Source organism: Manacus candei, unplaced genomic scaffold (genome assembly GCF_025592945.1).
Source record: "Manacus candei isolate 608988 ecotype Guabito, Panama unplaced genomic scaffold, ASM2559294v1 h1tg000011l, whole genome shotgun sequence".
NCBI classification, from domain to species: Eukaryota; Metazoa; Chordata; class Aves; order Passeriformes; family Pipridae; genus Manacus; species Manacus candei.
In genome coordinates this window covers 23,476,071-23,496,071 of record NW_026138059.1, presented here as the reverse complement: position 1 = coordinate 23,496,071, position 20,001 = coordinate 23,476,071, and the positions used below count along the sequence as shown (strand labels likewise).

Here is a 20,001-nt window from a genome sequence, read left to right as displayed (position 1 = left end):
CCATCCTACCAAAGCCTCACCTTTCCAGCAAGTCTAAGAACCTCTTATTTGATTATATTTTGGTGAGAACATGGTTCCAAGTACCCTGACCCCAAATTACGATGGAAATTACCCCTGCCACTCATTCTTCTAACAGAAATTTTATTTGGCTAATGACTCAGAGTAAAACCCTCCCTATTTACAAAATGCATTCCTGAGGTAGAATATCATTTTGCACTCATTGAAACACAAAGCATGTCCCCTAGGGAGGTTTTGTCCATGGCAGAAAAGGTTGAAAAATGTTGTTATATTTTTGAATCTTTCAAAATTTGACTTAAGAATGGAAAGACCTGGAAGATAACTTGCGCAAATTATGCTGTTTTTAATTTAAATACCATTTGTCTAATGGGAAGGTGATGTTGTCCAATTTCTTTTTTTGGTTTGCTACTAAATGAAAGTTTGCACTGTGCAAACAGTAAAGATACATATTTGCTTTACTTCTTGAAATAGCAGGGGAATTTTTTATTTCTTGAAGACAGCAGCCAAGCTGAGAAATAGCATTTCCTAAGAGCTGAGTTCCTGCATGCTGAACACCAGAATTCTGCTCTGTTTCCGTTCAAGGAAGTCTTCGACTGAAATCAGAACAAGTGTATTGTCAATAGTTTTTTCAGACTTTCTTAGTGACAACAAGTACCCAGAAAGATTATTGATTTTATTTCAGTTTTTTATTAAAAATATACTCTAATTTTTCAAGATTCTGTGGCATTTTCAACTCATCCAGGACAGATGGAATATTACTGATAAGAGGATGAAGGGAATGTATGGCAAAATACTTCACAGAAACTGGTCCCCAGTTTTTTTCCCAGTAAAGATGAGTCAGTTATTTTATACTGAAAGCAGAGCAAAATATGCAGAGATAGAGCGCAGTTGACGTGCACCTAATTCCCATACTGTCATATACACCAGGGTAATGCACCCATGATCCCATGGACACATGCTGCCTCTTAAGCTGTGTGGATTGATGCAGTTCAGAGAAAGCCCTTGAAAGATCAGTAATAGACCAGAGATGAAGTTATGTCTCTTCCTCTATTTCACTGTTGCAGCATGCAGGAACCTGTTTTTCCCTGCCCCACTCACATAAATTTCCTGAAACCAGCTCCTCTGGATGACAGACCTTAGTCCAAATGGCAATGTAGAAGAATAAGCATTCCTCTCACCAACTGACAGAAACATTGCATAGGAAGTTAATAAATAAACCAGAATAATAGAAGTGCACTGCATTAAATATGAATTTTTTTATTTCTTGTATTTCTTAAGACACTGGCAAACACAGCTGACCAGTATTTATTAGCTGATGAGAGGTTATTCACTACAGTTGTAGATTGTTTTCAAAGTGAAATTGGTTGTTGTAATTATTTATTTAGCCAAATAGTAGCTATTAATATTTATCAGTGACAGAAAAGAAGTGCAGACTTACTTTTGAATAAATAAGAGAAGCACTATTCTAGAGTAGTTACATAATGCAAAAATTACCTGCTTAACCTTTAGTCACAGTTCCCAAATCTCCTCCCCAGAGTGAGCAGGTTGTATAGAGAAAGAAACATAGGCAGACCCGTAGAACAGTGTCATTTCCATTATATGTAAGCAATAAAATCAAAAATGCCAATTTAAATTGAATAAAATAATGCAGCCCATATATGCTCATGATCATTTTATAAAATAAATTACCATTTCTTATATCCCCTTTGCACACAGTGCATTTCAGTAGATGTGACACAGCAAAGGGAAAGGATCAAACAACAGCCAAGGGGATTTGCTGTCTGCAGATCCCCAGTCCACAGGCACATTGAGGTTCAACAGGCAAATAACCAAAATGTGTGCCTGTAGTAGAAGTGATCTCAATGACTTGTTGAAAACAGAGCATTCTTAAGGTGTGTTCATGCTTCTAGGAATGTTGCTGAAATTGACATTGTTATCAAAAATTTAGTAGAGCAGAATTTTAACTCTTTTATGTTTAAACAAAAATATTTGCTGATTATTTTTTCCACTCTTGATAAATTTTTCACCATCTTTTCCAATATGTGAACTGAGGGCCATCAGCTGAGAGGAGAAAGGAGTAGGCTGAAGTTAAATAAATAAAAATGTTTCTTTACACTAAAGTCCCTTCTACAATATGCTAAAGCACAGTGAACTTGGGCACACTGGGTCAAACCAAGGGACTTCATGGTGCAGTACCCTGTCTCCAGCAGGGTCTCCAGCCTGAAAAAAGAGTCAGACCATAGTCTATCTGGTTTTACCTTCTTAGGCAGCCCTTCTCTGCTGACCTGAGTGTCCTTTTTATGTGGATGGACACTTTCATTGAAATATATCTTCAAATGAGATTTTAGTATAACCTCCTGTATACCCAAGTTATCACAAATCATTCAAATATCTTTATTAAATCTGGAAACTTCAATTAAGTTATTTCCTTCTTCAAGAAATTACACGTAAAATGCGTGCAGAAAGTGGGAAAGAGCTTGGAGCCACTGATAGCAAAGACCTCTACAAAGGGAAAAAAACTGACCACAAAAAAAGATCAGTTCACAATAGAAGTTGTGTTATACGTTTACCTACAAAAGAGATGGAAAATAACATCAAGAACCCTGCCAAAGTGCTGAAGAGATGGTCAGAAGGCGAAAGAGACAGGAGATAAGATGGCCTGACAGCTTTGTGTGATGAAAAGACAGAGATGCATCAATCAGGCAGTCAGGATTTGCTGCACATTCTCAGAGGGTTCATGAATCCTGCCTGGTAGCCAGACCTTGGTACTCTGGAGAAACATAAAATAGAAAAACAATACCAAAAATTCAACAAATAGAGAACATGACAACACAACAAAGGCTTTTTGGTGAACAGCCCTTCCTTAACCTTCCCAAGAAGACCTGAAACTGCTACTTTGCTTCTCAGCACTTCTGAAGTTTGCCCTATGAAACAGTTATTGCTTGACCACCTGCAACAAATGTTTGCAAGTATTATGACCACAGGCACATTAGATTTCAGAAGCCAAGGACAAACCCTCTCTCACCCTGGCTTACATACCCAAGGCTTGTTATCATTGTACAGCAACAGCCAACACAACAGATTTTTTAATAAATTTTGTCTGAATTAAACTTTGCACAATATATGCTGAATCCTTCAGTCCTGAGAGAGAGTGGGAGAGGAATATTCTCAATGGTATGGTTTAGTCACTGTTGAACTGACAAAATATCATCTCTTGTTTAATTTTTGGGACTGGTTTGAAACCTTGGTTATGTTAAATCAATGAAAACACTGCTGTTGGCTTGAGAGAGTTTAGCATCTATGAATATGCTATTCAAACCTGGGATAAGGGAAAACAGCTGTAAAATTCAGACAGCACAGAGTTCTGCAGTACAACTGGACCTGGCCCTCCTAGAAAAATACGAGTTTGTGTTCTCCAGCCTCACAGGGTCCACGAGACCAGGGTTTACCAAGGTGCTTAGACCTTGGCCCTTATGGCAGCCCAGAGCTGGAACTCAGCCCTCCTCCCAGCCTCTGTCTCTCTCTTGCTCTCCTCTACTCTCTCTCACTTAGCCAGTACCACTGCTGCCATCCCAAAGGTATGGCATTCAAGCAGGGGAAAGGGCATGAGATTTTGCCCCCCCACCCTTCTGGTAAATCAGTATATTTTCTTCTATCATCTCTCCAGAAGTGATTGTTCAGGAATCATGTCAAAATGTTGACATTTCCAGTTCTTCCATCAACTTTCCAGAAAAACAGGAAAAAAAAAAGTTTGAGTCCAATTACCAGCATGTAAAATATCAGACAAAATGGTTAAAATTTAACAAATTTATTTGCACCTATGAACAGGACCTTCTAAGAGAGAGTACTAAGGAGCCTCACACACCACTGAAGTGTGTCCGGGTTTGAGCTGCACTGGAAATTTATTTTGTGTTGCCAGTACTATGCAGTGGCTTGTAAAGCAAAGAAAGACCATAATTTCTGCACATGAAACTGCTCTATCAGGATAAACTCATTTGGCAGGGTGTAATGTCTGACCTTACCAGAAATTGGGTGACATAACTGGAGCCAGGTTCAAGGACTCTTTCACGATACAAGGGGAAGATCAACTGCATCAGGGACCATGGCTTGGATCAAGCTTTTATTGACCATACATTGATATCTCCTGCTGAGATTTGCAGATGCTACTGAATTGATTCATTGCTGGCTGATAAGGGTATGACACCCTTCAGTCTTGCAGTCTCTTTCTGCACTCCTGACTTATGTACTTGGTGATATTTTGAACTAATTTGGGAGACAACTGAGATCTGGGCAAAGATCTGAGCAGTTTTCACACCTGCTAAGTGTGGTCATGAAGGCTTTTCTCCATTTCTCTTTTGCTTTCACATACCCATGCAGAGAAAGAGTACTGTCTTTGCTTCTCTGTTTCACCTGAATGTGTTTTAAATGTATAGAAGACATTCAAATGAAACTAAGTCTACATAAGAGACTATAGAATTCATCTCCCATGTAATGGATGTATCCAAACTGCTCAAAATATATTCTGCATCAAATCTTTTCAGCATTCTTGGAAAATTTAAAAAGGTATCTGTGCAACAGAATAACAATGACGGTCCATTTTATTACACAGCAGAAAATAACAAACTTCTAGACACATAAGTTAATAGCAAAGAGGATTTTTTTTAAAGAACCTTTTCACTTTAAAAATTCAGGATAAAAATGTTCTGTAGAGCATCAACATAATACTGCTTTGTGGTCTCAGATTAAGCAAAACAGTATCTTCTGGTCACAATTATTGATAAATATCTATTTTGGCACCCACTTCTGCAGCTACCCAGCCTACCTAGGCAGCTTCACCCATTCTGATGGTGGAAAGGGCTTGTTTGCACATGGAAATGTCTCTTACTTCAGACCTGAGTCAGAGGTTGAACTCTGAGCCAGTTGGAGCACCCTGATTCCTTGCAGTCCAGAAAGAAGTGAGCATGTAAAGGACTCAGAGACATGCCATGATCCTCTCTTGATCATGACTTGCTCAGATCAGTCAGGTGTGAAACCTATTCAGTGCACGAATGACTCCTCCAATGCAACCAGTCGTGTCCTCTGAGGTCTCAGAAGCTTTACCTGCAGCACGTTGCTCTCCCGAGCTGCCCTCCTCCTCTTCCCTGGCTCTGGGATGCCATAACTTACCTTCTCAGAAGAGGGGAGCAAGGATGGAGTGGGAGAGGAATGGTGGGGTGCCATAACAAAGCCTGTGCTAGAAGGACAGCTTTGGCTAGCATCACATCCAAAGGGAAAAGCCTGGGACACGAGGGGAAGGGAAGCTCTATCTGCTGCTGCCATCGCCTGCCAGAGCCAGTGCTGTGGTGGGGGAGAGGCAGCAGACACTGCCTGAAAGCATTCTAATTTGCTGTCAGAGAGCAACAGACCGGCTGCTGCTGGGGATAGAACATTATCCACTGCTTGGAAAGAATTAATGTGCAGTGAGACTCTAGGTTTGGATTGAAACCTGTGGTGCCTGACTTTGCGCCAAGGCGGAGCCTGGGCTCCATCGATTATAAGCATGTCTGTGTGGACAGAAGGATGGTAGGTGAGCCACTGGCTGCAGTTGGTTCAGCAGTACCTATGGCCCTGTGTTTTCCTAGCTAATATTTAGCTGAGAGGCCTCCAAGGAAAACCCATGGGATGCTGGTGTTGGTGATTCAGTAAGTGTCATTATTCCCTCTGACTCAGTGCACAACCATTTCCCATAAATGGGGTTAACAAGTACTCAATGACTGGAGAGATCTGTCTTTTGGGCCAGACATAAAAAGCAGAAGTCCTGAACAGTAGTGTGAAAAACATTTGTAACTACAGCAAAGTGAAGGGATTTTCCTAGCTCAGTATAAACAAGTGGGTTCACTTCTGCACATTTTGTTAAAGCAGTATCAGGCCTATTTTCCATTGAGAGCAAGCCAGCTTCAGAGCAAAACTAGTCCTGGTTTGGGGTGAAAATGACTTTTTTATTATGTACGAACAAGGTGATATTTTTGTCTGGGTTTTGTCCTGCTGTGAGGGATGTGAGGTCAGGCAGTGAAGAGGAGCCATTGCACTGGGCACACAAAAGAAGTAATGGTGAGGGGAAGGACCACCACAGTGAGGTTCTATCCAGAAGGGTGCCTTAGCCTGGGCTTTACTGGGCAGATAATTGGAATGATGCCACAATAAATGCCACTGTTGCCTCCAGCTGCCACCACACTGAGCAGTGGCCCTGAGCCAGCCTGATGAGGTCCCCAGCAGCCAGGGACGTGTGCAGTCACATTCAGCTGCCCTGGGAGAGCTGTGCTTCACTAGCCATAAGCAGAGCTAACATACAGCCCCAAAGTTTCACTATTCATAGGGATGAAGATTCTTCCTGACAGAAAAAAAAAAAGAGTTATAAGACAAGGTTTAGTGAAGAAAAAGTAATTTGGGTTGTATACTTAAATCAGACAGTTATAGTGAAGATCTGTTATGATCTACCCCTGAAGGGGAGGGTAGCCCAGGTTCTTGTTAGTGAGTCCCATGAGGTGGATTAGAGCAAAACAACGCTGAATAATTGGTGCTTGCAAACATATACAGGTAGGGTTTATTTTAGGACAATTTTGTTTCAAACATAAACAGGTATGTTGCTATTTTGGGTGCAATGCAGCAATATTAAGTCATAGCGATATTAAAGCATCTATAGCAATGTAGCAATACTAAAGCATAAAAACAACACTTAAGAACATGTATAAGGGAGAGAAAGAGAGGGAAAGGATAAAGGTCCTAGGATATATGTAGTCACCACCTGCTGGATGCAGCAATTAAACTTGGTAGTTGCAGCTTCCATGTCTGTTGGTTGAAGTGATGGTCTTGATCTTTTGTGGGGGGGAGAAGCCCCCCCAAACTTCAAGACTTCATGAGTCTTCAAGTTCAGGTGGGAAGCCTAGTACCTCCCCTAGGGCAAGGAGTTCTACAATAGATGATATCATGGGTCTTCATTCTCCCCAGAGAAGTCTTCATAGCAGAGCCATCATGCAAGGGAGGACACTGGCATGATAAGAAGGATTATCCCATTTCACAGAACTTGCCCCTTCCCTTATCTGGCAATCCAGTTTGTAGCTTCAGATATCCCTTTGGCACCTGGAATAGCTAGACAATAGCACCTACTTATATCATCTAAAGGTCCTTTTGAAGCAGGTATATTTAGGGAGGGGTAGGCTTTGCTGAGTGAGCAGATGTTTCTTTTCAGTTTGCTACAGTGGACAAAAGTCTTTTGGTAATCTTACCATGTTTAAGACATTAAACATTTCAGTTTCTGACAACATCTCACAAAAATCAAGTTAAAGGTGAGTGTTGTGCAGTGCTGACCAGAACTAGATATTTACATCAGCTCCACTACTCAGGCGATGTGGGTGAAATAGATACCTGCATGGCACAAAGCTACAGTGCCAGATGGGTGTAGAAGTTTCTGAAGGTGGTACAAGGTGCGTGGGGAGGTAGGCTATTGGGCTTGAGCAGTGGAGAAGGTCTCCATTGAGGGGGTTAATCACAGCAGCAGTCACTATTGTCAGGAAGAGAGAGACAGTGGCCCTCCCTACACCTGCCTAAACCAAGTAACTGCAGGAACTTATCACTGTAACCTCAATGTTCCTCACCCTTCCTCCTATTTCTCTGCAATTTCAATGGATACCTTATGTTTATCTAACAGAAGCCAGAACTTTCCCAATTCCACATGACTGATAAAGAACCTATTGCTCTGACAGAAGGGATGGTATGACATTACTTACCTCACTCTGCACCACAGCATTGGTTATACTTCCAGTAATCTGCCAGCAGGCTATGCAAAAGCATGACTGTTGCCCACCCTCCATCAGAATTCACATGGCATAGAAACAACAGCCCTGGAGAGATGCAAACTCTCCAGTCATGAAGTTCCAGTCAAAATCAGTGCAGAAGCCCAGTGCTTCCAGAAATCCAGTATTTTGTTTTCTCCTTATAGCCTGAAAACCACCATTCCCTTTGTCTAATCTGATGTTATACAGCAGCTTGTATTTTTTCATTGTATTTTCATTTTTTTTTTCATTTTTTCATTGTATTTTTTCAAAACTCTTCTCTCTTCTTGCAAAGTGAGCCTTGGACAGCCACACTGGAAAGTTTGAAAGGAACTGCTCTGCTCAGAAAGGCTAAATTATTTGGTTATAGGCAGTCATAAGAAGTAATTGTTTACAACAATTTTTGATTCCTTTTGGGCTTTATTAAATTGTTATTTGATTTCACCCCTAAGTGAGCTCAAAGCATTTTAAAGAGACTGGGAAGAAAATCTCACTTACAAGAAGCCAATATTTCTCCTACAGGGATTATTTAGGCTAGGATGCAATTCAAGGTCAAGACACCTATATTTAAAACGTCTTCTTGTGAAGTGACTGAAATCCCGCTAGAGATGAAGCTTGGAGGGTGAATCAGCTTACTGTAAACATCCTACACCTGTGCATCTGAGTCACTCTGTAGCTTACACAGACGCTTAGGACAGTGTAGAGCAGACACTTTTAGTGCTTTGGGGGTTTTCCCTTTGCCCGTTTGCTGCTTTTGCTGTGCCTGAAAATGATAGCTTGCACTGCACACTGAGCATGGCTAGTGGGACTGCACAAAGCCAGGAGGAGGCACCTGCCCCCAAGCACCTCCACCCAGGTACTCTGGCTCCTGGACCCTGATACCATAAAACTTTCTTCACAGTCCAGTAGCAACACATTTGCTCTGCCATCCATTAGCATCTCACTGGAGCTCTGATGGGACTGGGTGTGTGAGACAACACTTTTTTGATTTGCTTTCCACTTCGAAACAGGAATTTATTTCCTAGTTTAACAGTTGCTGTACAGAGTGGGGTTGTTGATCACAGCGCAATTGGGAAGTTAAATTTAATCAGAGCACTACAGCCATTTGTACGTATTCCACAGATACCTAAATGCCTCTTTTGTTGTCTCCTGCTGCTACCTGTGCTGATGGCCACTGCCCCTCCACTAGAGCTCCATGAACACACATGAATAGTGTTGCAATCCCCACACAATTTTAGGAAAGGTAGCTTTTGCTGAAGGCATGAATGCTTCACCAGGTAACACAGATTGCTTCTGGACAGAGACGTACTAAAGAGGAGCTATTGCTAAGTCTACCCCTTCTGTGTCTGGGGTTTCTCTTCCAATAAAACTGTGAGAAAACAAATGTCTAATTTTCCCATGAAGGATTACACAACTACTCACATCCAAACATTAACACTAAAAAGAGTACATTCTCAGAATTTTCTAATTAAAACTTTTTTCCCCTAACTACAGATTCAAAATACTCCAGGCTGCAATTGAAAGTATTGCAGGGATTCAAAGAAGAGAGATGGGGAGTTATGGACACCCTTCAGAAATAAATGTCTTGAGAGAGAGCTCTGCTGACAGCCATCCCCTCATGTTTTGCTGAACCTCCCGTTTCCCATTATACCGTTGGGCAGCTCTGCTCTGAGGAGCAATAGCAGCTCTGGGCTGCGCCCCGTGAGACTGGCTCCACCTTGGAGCCACAGGCAGGGATGTTGGACAGCGGTATCTGCATCCTTTGGCACTGGGCAAATGCTGTACAAGCCCTTTGTCTCAGCTTGGCTTCAAACTCATCCCTCCCCACCACCTCAAAGTGCAGCCCACGGCAGCTCCAGGGACAGGGATGCACTCAACGTTTCTTCAGATAAACTGTGTTTATAAATATACTTTTATACATCCAAACCCAGTTCATTAGAATTCAGGCTCATTAGACCTAGAATTAAAGCTTAGTTTTATAGTGATGTTTGGTTGTTATACATCTAACTAAGCAGTAATGGTGTCTTTGCGTAGATTTTCAAGCAAACATATGAAACGCTCCTATAGTTGAAGACATAATTAAAATTAGAAGTGCTGGCAAGAAGTATAAGCACAATGAAATCATCAGGGGAAAGAAAGAACATTTCTGGAGTATCACACTGACAGTGGTAAAATGTCCATAAATGTAATCAAAGTTTAGAAGCCTGCTGTTTCCCAGATTGTACATGCAAATACCACCAAGAATAACATATTTAAGAGCAAGAGGAACATACAGAAAGTGCTACAGCAGCTGAGTGTGTGTCGCTAAAAAAGTGACAACCAGGTAAATAGCCATTACCTCTGGCATTTGGCTCCATAAAGACCTTCCTACATAGCCAATAGTTCTGCTTTAGCTAAAAACAGCAAACAAGGCCATGTTCTGATGCCTATAAAGGATATTTATCTAGTTCATGACACCAGTCAATCACACAACTTCCCTTATTGTATTCTAGTAAATACACCAGCATGGTTATGACATTTCCATTTTGCAACACTACAGTCATCATTCTTTAGTAGGAAATAATGGGATATTTTACTTTTCAACACAATGTTACCAGTGCTGATTTTATAACACACTTACTTCAGGTATTCTTTTCTTGTTTAGAGAAGGGGAAAAAATGGACTGAATTTGGCTATGACAGACTCAGCAGAGAGTCTGATTCCATTTGTGACACTGTACAAACACATATCTCAATCCTGAACTGACATCCTCACAGTTATCATGAAAACACTGACTGTTTCCCCTGGGGCCAGGCATTCAGCCCAGGGTGACAATGCTTCCACGGTAATCACAGTGACACATACATACATTACTTTGCCATGTCCTCTATCATTTTTTTCATCCTGAAAAATACTTAGACTTGCAGTAGCCCCTCAGAACACCTGCCCAGACAGATGTTTTAATTTAACTCTTGGTGCTCAAAATAATACCATCTTCACAAAATATCTACTGACGCCTACAAGATTCTTTCATTTACAAAAAAAGAAATGAAACAAAAGTTAATTGCCCACACAACCCCTTTTCAAAACTTAACGCAATAAATAGTCCACCAATTTCAGAAAGTTCCTAACTCATGAAGACCAGATATGTAAATGTGTGATGAATTTGTCTGGGCTAAACACTTCCCAGAAAGGCAGCTCTGGAGCTGACACTTGCAACATCCCTCCCACTGACAGGCAGGCTCCAAATCCTTACTCCTCCTTTGGGACCTGGAACAGGAGACAGGGAATGAAGGACAGGGAATGAAGGACAGGGAATGAAGGACAGGAAATGGGGACAGGCGTCAAAACATACTCCATTTCCATCATTCTGGCAGCATTTAAACCAGAGAAAAATCTCCCACTGCAAAACTACCTTTTATTAGATATGTACACTAGGGGTTGGATTAAAAAAATCAGTGACCAAATTACTAAGATGGCCTATTTCTCTGATGGCAATGAGAGTACTAAGACATCATTGGAGCTGCTCTGTCCAGCACATACTGAAATCACAGCAAACTTCCTTAAACCATCAAGCACCCAGATTCTGCTGCTCTTGATTTCCTGTTGATGCAGAAGTGGTAGATCTCTCTTGCTGCCCACAGTAACTGTAACTTTATCTTTTAAACACACAGAACAAAGAATATCACAACTCTTTTTGTGAAATCCTCTAAGTTACAATGCTTACAATGCCATTACAACCTTTAATATAATTTATATAAAATCATCATGAAGTCTAATGGATAGTGGACAGCTTAGGAAAAGGAAAGAAAAACAGGATACTGATCATGTTTAAAACATATACTTGATATTTCTTCAACAACTTGAACCTGGAGCTGAAAATCATAACTGTGTCAGTATTATTTTGTGATGATATCTGTCAATGGAAGATAAAGTATCTTTTATTACCATGTGAGTACAATCTTCTAAATTGCCACAAGTCAATAATAAATTGCAGGAACATGTATAAATGTCAGGAAAAATTGCTTTCAGAATAAATAATATTTTACAACTCTTCATTTAGCTATATGTTTTCCAATTTTTTTAAATAAGAATAATGTCTAAACTATATTTTTAGACAATACTAGTTACACACCTGTTTCTATGGAGTTAATTGTAAACTGTAGATTTGAATTATAAACTGTAGATTTGAATTATTTGTAAAAATACATGCCTTGCTTTTAGATAAACCTGCAAGAAACTAGGCTCCCATCCTGCTGGGGAACTTCAACCACCCCAGCATCTACTAGACAAGTAGCACAGTGAACTTTAAGCAATCCAGGAGAATCCTGGAATGTATGGAGGATAACTTCTTGAGCTGGGTAATAGACAGCCCTACAAGATGGGATGTAATACTGTTTGTCACCAACATGAGTGAACTAATCAGAGATATTAAGATTGGAGGCAGCCTGGGCTGCAGTGATCATGCACTGGTGGAGTTTGCAGTCATGAGAAATATGAGTCAGGCGAAGAGTAAAGTCAGGACCCTGAATTTTAGGAAAGCAAAACTGCAGCTCTGCAAGGCATTAGTCAATAGGATCCCCCGGGAAACTGTCCTTGCCAATAAGGGACCAGAACAGAGCTGGCAGATCTTCAAGAATGCTTTTCACGGAGCAGAAGAGTTCTCGATCCCCAGCTGTAAGAAATTGGGCAAGGAAGGCAAGAGATTGTCATGGCTCAGTTGAGAAGGAAATGCACAAGCAGTGGAAGCAGGGACAGGTGTCCTGGGAAGAGTATAAGGAAGTTTCATGGTTGTATAGTGATGGGGTGAGAAAGATCAAAGGGCAGTTAGAGCTGAACCTGGCAAGGGACACAAAGAACAGCAAGAATGGTTTGTATAGTTAAGTAGTTCTATGTGTTAACCAGAAATGGAAGGTCAGAGAAACATACTGCCCCTGATAAAAAAGGCTGCCAAACCGGCAGCTGTGGATGAGGAGAAGGCTGATATAGTCATCAACTGTTTTGTCTCAGTGTTCACTGGCAACATCTTTTCCCACTCCAGATGGACATCAGTGACAAGTGGTATCCCTTAGGTGTCCATACTGGGAGCAGTGTTATTTAATATCTTCATTAATGACATAGACGAAGGGACACCGAGCTGAGTGGTGCGATTGACACACCAGAAGGATGGGATGCCATCCAGTGAGACCTGGACAAGCTCGAAAAGTGGGTCCATGTGAATGTCATGCGGTTCAACAAGGTCAAGTGCAAGGTGCTGCACCTTGGTCAGGGCAACCTCCCGTATCAATACAGGCTGAGGGATGAAGGAATTGAGAGCAGCGCTGCTGAGAAGGACTTTGGGTACTGGTGGATTAAAGCTGGACATGACCCAGCAATGTACACTTGTGACTCCAGTTCTTCAGAGGACAGGAGTGGATCATAAACTCCTTCCATCTACAAAAGAATTTAGTAATGTGTAATACCCCTTAAATCATAAGGGTCATATGTATAAGGGTCATATGAAACATGCTGAGGTCATGGTTATGACCTCAACACACCTCACAGAATAGGACTTTTCAGTAGCTCCACTTCTCTGAGGGATTGGTAGGCACTGGTGGTGCACAAGAAGTGTGGGTGGATATAGAGAAGTTAAGGTCTGGGAACTACTCCTGTTTTGTCAGTAGAGCTATTTGGGCCTCATGACTCACTTAAGGACTATTTTACAGTATATTCTATATTACAGTATATTCTATATTAAACATGAACTAAAATAGATAGACAAGCAATTTACCATAGAAATGGTGAGGGCTGAAAGTAGAAGAAAAGTATTATGTTCAACCATGCCAAATCCTGCCTACAGATCTGGAGTTTACCTGAGGTCAAGTTAAAATGAGGTTTGCAAATCCTCTCAGAAGAATAAAAAAACCTACAAAAAAAAAGCCTTCTACATGGGATTTTTAACATGTCCACACAGACTAGCTTCTCAGGTGTTATTTCAGGGCCAGAGAAGGGGGCAGAGCAGTAGACCCTTACAACTGTGGGGAGAGTTTAGCTAAGCACCAGAAATTCTGGGGAGAGAGATGAGTTGCGAGCGCACTCACAGCTCTTCAACTGGGCTGGTTTCATGATAAGGGCCCTCTGGATTGTCATGTCAGACTGAGGTTAAATGAGACTTAATTAACAGTTGCTTTCTGTTGAACACAACACAGCTGCTCTACAAAGCTGTGTACAGTTTCATTCAACTGTACATCAAAAATTGATATTAATGCTTCTTATAGCTAAAATCAGTGCTCTTGTTAGCCTTGTTTGTTTTCATACAGCTTATGAAAAGCAAGATGGCATCCAGAAATGCAATTGAGGATAGTCATTGAAGAACTAGCTCTTTAAACTTGTTTTTTATATCTTCTGTCATTTTTACAAATTCTTTAAGCATTTCTTCACCATATTGATGGTGTGTGTACAATAATGTCCTTATTGGTTATAAAAATCATTCCCACCAATGACACAATAACAAAGACAATGAGATACGTAATACCATTAGTCTTGGGTCTCACAACTAACTAAAAATAGTTAATGAGGCACTATTGACATTTGGACTTAAAAAAAAAAAATCTTTGTTTTTCTTGCAACCCAGTTCAGAGTGTCCCAGAAGCTGATGAAGGGAATCAAGTACAACCTATTAGCTCTCTCCTCCAAATATTAGTCTAAAGTATCCTCAAAATGAAGCAAGAAGATTGTCTGCTGTCAAATGCACTGGGAAAAAAAAGCTCGAGATGCCTGAGAGGAGCTTGCATCTTCTACAGCCTATTTGTTGCATGAATATGTGACTTGTTTTCTGGATATTCATAAACTACTCATTTTATGGAGTTTGACTGAAATATGAGCCTGCAGCTCCTTCAGAGGACCCATTATTTTGCTGGCTTGCTCTGTCAAGAATAAAATCTGTCCACTGGTCTCTGTCAGTCCAGACTGTGTCTGTGTTATATCTGACACAACTGCAACAAAATAGCGCAGCAGAGTTGTGAGGTCCAAGTTAAGGCTTTGGGAGAGGTGTGTGTCATTGCAGAGGGAGTGAGAAGGGTTCTTGTATTTCCCAGCTGACAGCTGGTGTCCATGGGACAAGAGGGCAACTTGTTCTTGCATTTGAAAGTCATCAACAGGGAGTAATGACATTTAGTTGATGTCTGTGCAAATAAATATGCACTTCATGTTGCTGCTGCAATTCCAGGAAATGAGGGAAAGATAAGTTTTTTGCTCATGTCCAATACAAATTAAATGGAAATTTAATCTATAGGTATTTCTCTCAGAAGTGATCAAATAAGTAATTGAATTAAGCAGACAAACTACAGCAGCAAACCCCAAGTTCAAATGTGTCTTGATCAAAGAGCAAGTGCTGATAATGCATGAGCTGTGATAAAACTGATTAGGCTGCTGAGTGGGAGGAAATTGGTCTTTTTGTTGTTGTTGTTATATTGACCAGATCCTCAAAGCCTATTAATTCCTCAGAGCTGTGCCTGGGTAACATTTAGAGCACTGCAGAAACCTATTCTTCGAGAAATAACCTCAGTAAAGCCATAGATGCAACACACGCAGAGATAAATGAGACAGGAATCGAAGCCACACAAGTTGGCTATCTTTCTTCTATCAGAAGTGAAGTGAAAATCATTAACTAGTTCTCAGAGGAAAACTTAAGCAGAAAGCCCAAGAGGGTGGGTGCTCTTCCAAGGGGAAGAGGTATTCTTTCCAGGCTTGTTCATCTCACACCCCAGAGACAGGAGAGCTGCAGCACAGTGCTGTTCATTTCAACTGACTGAAAACCCATCTCAGGTAGTTTGTTCTGTTTTTCATTAAGGAATGATTCAACTTTGATCCTTTGCTTTCCTTTCCAGATATATCCTAACCACCACTGAATATGAGTTGTGATCAGCACAATCCCTGCATAGGTGTTTGACAGAACATGTGACATCCTGAAGACCATCAGCAGGTTGAAGTAATTGTCATCCCACTCCTGCCTGTCCATGATTCATTAGTAGTCCTCAGAAGTCCTGCAAAGGATATCCAAACTACACAAACATCATGTCACTTTTCCTTCCTGTTTACAGGAAAGTATACATTTGTACAGATAAACTTAGACCAACTGATTACTGTGGAACTGACCACTAGCCAGAGGGAGGAAACATCTGGAGAATCATAATTTTAGCTTCAGTTGCTTCCATTGACAATGGCAAGAGGCTTTAAAACACTCTCATAAGAGTCAGAGGACAGAAACTAGTGCTTTTTTAACAGGCACCAGCTTTCTAAGTAGCATGTGCTGCAAGTAGTTCTGTAAGAACATGAATGAATGAAAATCTGAGCAGCAGTGGTTGGATGATGAAGGACAAAGCGAGGGTCTGGAGTATACAGCAGGGGATTATAGAAACGTAGAACTGCTCATGCCAGTCACAGGCCACATGGTCTCTTCCTCCCACTGAAATTTCAGAGGAGCAGTTGCAAACAAATGCGTTTTCTTTGCCATCAGAGCAAATGGTTTCCAGAAGTTCCACATGGAAACAGGAATAAAGGTATTATTGGCTTTCAGCAGTTTCTTCCATGTTTCTGAAATTCCAGCTTGCTTACCTTATGTACTCACATGACCTTCATGACTACAGCATCCGAGCACCTTACCATCTTTCATATATTAATCTTCCCAGCATCTCTGCTAAGCAGCCTGGCTGTAACAGCTCTGTTTTACAGCAAGCTGGGAATGGCACTACAGAGACCAGAGGATAGAGACACGAGAGGACTCAGGCATTGTGTTGCCCAGCATAGTGAAATGCTGTGCCAGGGGAGGTTTAGGTTGGACATTAGGAAGAATTTCTTCACAGAAAGGGTGATTAGACATTGGAATGGACTTCACAGGGTGGTAGTGGAGTCATTATCCCTGAAAGTATTTGAGGAAAGACTGGAGGTGTCACTTAGTGGTTTAGTTGACATGGTAGTGTTAGGTCATAGGTTGGACTTGACGACCTCAGAGGTCTTTTCCAACCTAATTGATTCTGTGATTCTGTGACATGTAACATGAATCCAGCAGCATGCACAGCCTGAGGCCAGATGTTTTTACAATGCCTGAGGAGGCTCAGGGTGTACAGGAAGAAGCAATTGCCCTTCAGTGTCCCATAAGGACTGCAATACATGCCACAGCAGGAGGCACTTCACTGTACTGGAAGGGCTCAAGGATATCTGAGGGATGTGGAGGCTCATCCCCAGTGTCACATAAACATTTCCATATACATAACAAGGTCTTTCTTAAGCCATCCTAACTCCTCCCTTTTGTCAGAAAGCTCCTGCCAGATCCCGTTCCTTGAGTAACTGGACAGTTTCTCATTTCTGACCTAATTTTCATCATCTCCAGTTTTTTACCTACTATTAACATTGCCATTTAATCTAAACAGTTACTTTCTTTCCCTGTGATTTTCACACGTGATTTCACACATGCTTCCCTTCTCTAATAGGAAGATATCTGTCTCATCAAAAAATTTGACTAGATCTTTTTACCTCACATTTTGTCTGCAGCTGCAGCTCCCCTGCAGCTGAGCTCAGTTGCTGTGACTGCTTGAGAAGCACAAGAGTCAGACCTGCCTCACGCCTCTCTACTTGATGTATGTTTAGCAGTCCAGTGATCAATATATTCAACTTCACCCCTACTTAATCTTTTGGGCTTAACCCACAGGGGTCTTTTGTGAAAAGTGGCTATAGAAAGGCATGAGAAGGAAAGAAAAAGCCACCTCTGCTCTTTTGGCTGTCTTGCCTATCAATAAAAAATAGCCCAAAATAGTGAAAAGGCTCAAACCTGACTCCCCCAGGTCTGAGGCTTTAGCTTGCATGTGCCAGTGTGTCTTTATACTTCAGGTAGATTTACTGAAGGAGAGTAGACAGCAAAGACAGTCAGTCCCACTTGCTTTTGGGTTTTTTTCTTAATGATTTGTTATCAGAGCTTTCTGATTAAGCAGTAAATAGCAAAGGATAGTCTTATGCTTCTGAAATGCATGTGGCCTGACAGTCTAGGGTACAGAAGCAACTACTCCAAGGAGTACACCCAAGTGCAATAAGAAACAGTTCCATGGAACTCCCCATTCCTGCTGCATCCACCTGGCTGGGCAATTAGTTTGGTTTTTTTTTTTTATCACTAGTATAATTCAGTTCATAGTCCAGTTTTAAATACTTGTCATATCCTTCTGGAATATGTACACAAACACTTTATGAAGTTTAAAAAAAAAAAATAAGAAAAAGGCTGTATAACAACGAGAGTATGAAAGCTACTGCAGTGTCTGGTAGCAGCTTTACTGTCCTTCTGGGGTTAAAAGAAAATGAACATAAATACAGAGGAGCACAAAGTAAAAAGTAATGTATGTACTGAGGTATGGTTTGATAGAGGTATCAAGCAAGTGCACTGTAATTATTTGGCTTAGTTCGTCCTGCAAGAAACTTCTAACACTGAGAAGTGTCTTTGATCTGAACAAGGAAACAAGTGTCTTTGATACGGAGAAAAATAAGTGTGTTTGGAGAGAGGCATATCCTATGCCTCTTGCATAATTATGGAAATGTAACCAAAATGGAGTTCTCTGGTGAGCTACAGGTATCTTTCGTGGGATTTGCACAAGGAAGTGACAGGATAGACTCTGGAAAGGTGTGGGCTGTAAGCTCACTGCACTTATGAAGAGATGTATTGTGGTCTCCAAACTGCCATCAGCGTTTTAGAAAAAAGAGGTCTAGGTTTAAGCAGAGATGATTATGTAGAAAACAAATTTAGAACTTATCTTGAAGTCAGTCCAAGTTTTATGTCATAGCATTTCTTGACCACATTCCTAGCATTGCTTTGGAATGACAATTGAAAAGGAAACTACCTCCTCTAGTGAACAGCCAAACTTCTGTTCAGCTGAACTGCTTGAAATGATCTGTGAAGGAACCACACGCCTTATATTTCTGTGACTGCAGCAAACAAGAACATCCTGTGACTGACTTCATCAAAGTTTCATTTAGAAAAAGAAAACAGACCTGGTCTCTTTCTGCAGGTAAAAGAGATTTTGGCAAGAGTTTCTGTTTTGACTGCTGGGGGGAAATCCTGAATTTTTCAACTAAAGCTGTAGAAACTGAACTCAGGTAGTTCACCATCACTGTATCTTCTTCCACTGGTTTTCCCAAGTGTACCACAGGCTTACCATGGTTATTGCTGTTACTAGACATTTCAATCACAACATGAGATATACCACTACCTACACAAACAGGAGGAAAAAACTAGCACATCAGAAACCTGCCCCTCCGAGTCAATGAGCATCAGAAGCAATGGAAAACCCCAGATCCAACAGTCATGCTGGCATCCTATTCCAGTAGGAACTATGAAGCTGTTACTGACTGAGAAACAGTCAGTGTCACATACTTAAATTACTGTGTCATGGTGGCCTTCAGTAACACACTGTAAAAGGCCCTCAGAAATTTTTCCCCAAACTCTCAGGAATGTGACTGAAAAAGCTTATCCTCAGCCACGCTCCAAGCAAACCCAGCACATGTAAAAAACACAATCCATAATTTGCTGCATCCCATTCTGTTACAGATACAGATGCAGCCATGGGCACACATCTGGTCTACAAGTGCATGACAGCTGTCACCTCTCCAGCTATTGCCCTGGGACATTATGTTCTGCATGGCAGCATGCAGTAGTCAGTGGTTTCATGGGAAAGGAAAGTAGCTGGAGCTGAAAGCAGCAGCATCTAGCAAAAGCAACCTGGTTTTGTAATGTTTGTCACCACTTTCAGTATCTTACTATAAGTATAGTAAATACATGAAATGAAAGCAAGGGAACAGCTTGAGGTTCCCACATACACTTAAAATTGCTGGCCTCCAGATTCACAGAAGCAGTGATTCAAGTGGTATGAATTAAACTCACAAACGTTACTCATTTTTCTGGGTGTAAAATGCCCTAATTTTAAATTCAAATATGGAGGGAATCAGCAATACAGTACATGCAAAATAAATTAGTAGTTCATTCCCAGACACAGCAGGCCTAACTATGTCTGCCCAGTTCTTGTTTCTATCTGGTTTTGGTCTCCATGACTCATAAACCCAGCAGATGACTTCTCCAAAACCACAGACATTGGTCCTTTCATCTACTTCTTTCCAGCTGTCCTTTAGCTCATTTAGGTCTTTACTAATATTTTGTTGACACAGTGTTCTTGGT

General features: G+C 41.1%; 1 protein-coding gene across 1 annotated transcript in view; it reads right to left on the bottom strand.

Annotated features, from left to right (window-relative positions):
- Nucleotides 1-1,294: 1,294 nt before the first annotated feature.
- Nucleotides 1,295-20,001, bottom strand: part of BCKDHB (branched chain keto acid dehydrogenase E1 subunit beta) — a 150,456-nt gene continuing 131,749 nt past the window's right edge. The window contains exon 11 of the mRNA XM_051778055.1: nt 1,295-2,788. The gene's annotated coding sequence lies outside the window, so the exon portion shown is untranslated. The remainder of the gene's footprint in view (nt 2,789-20,001) is intronic.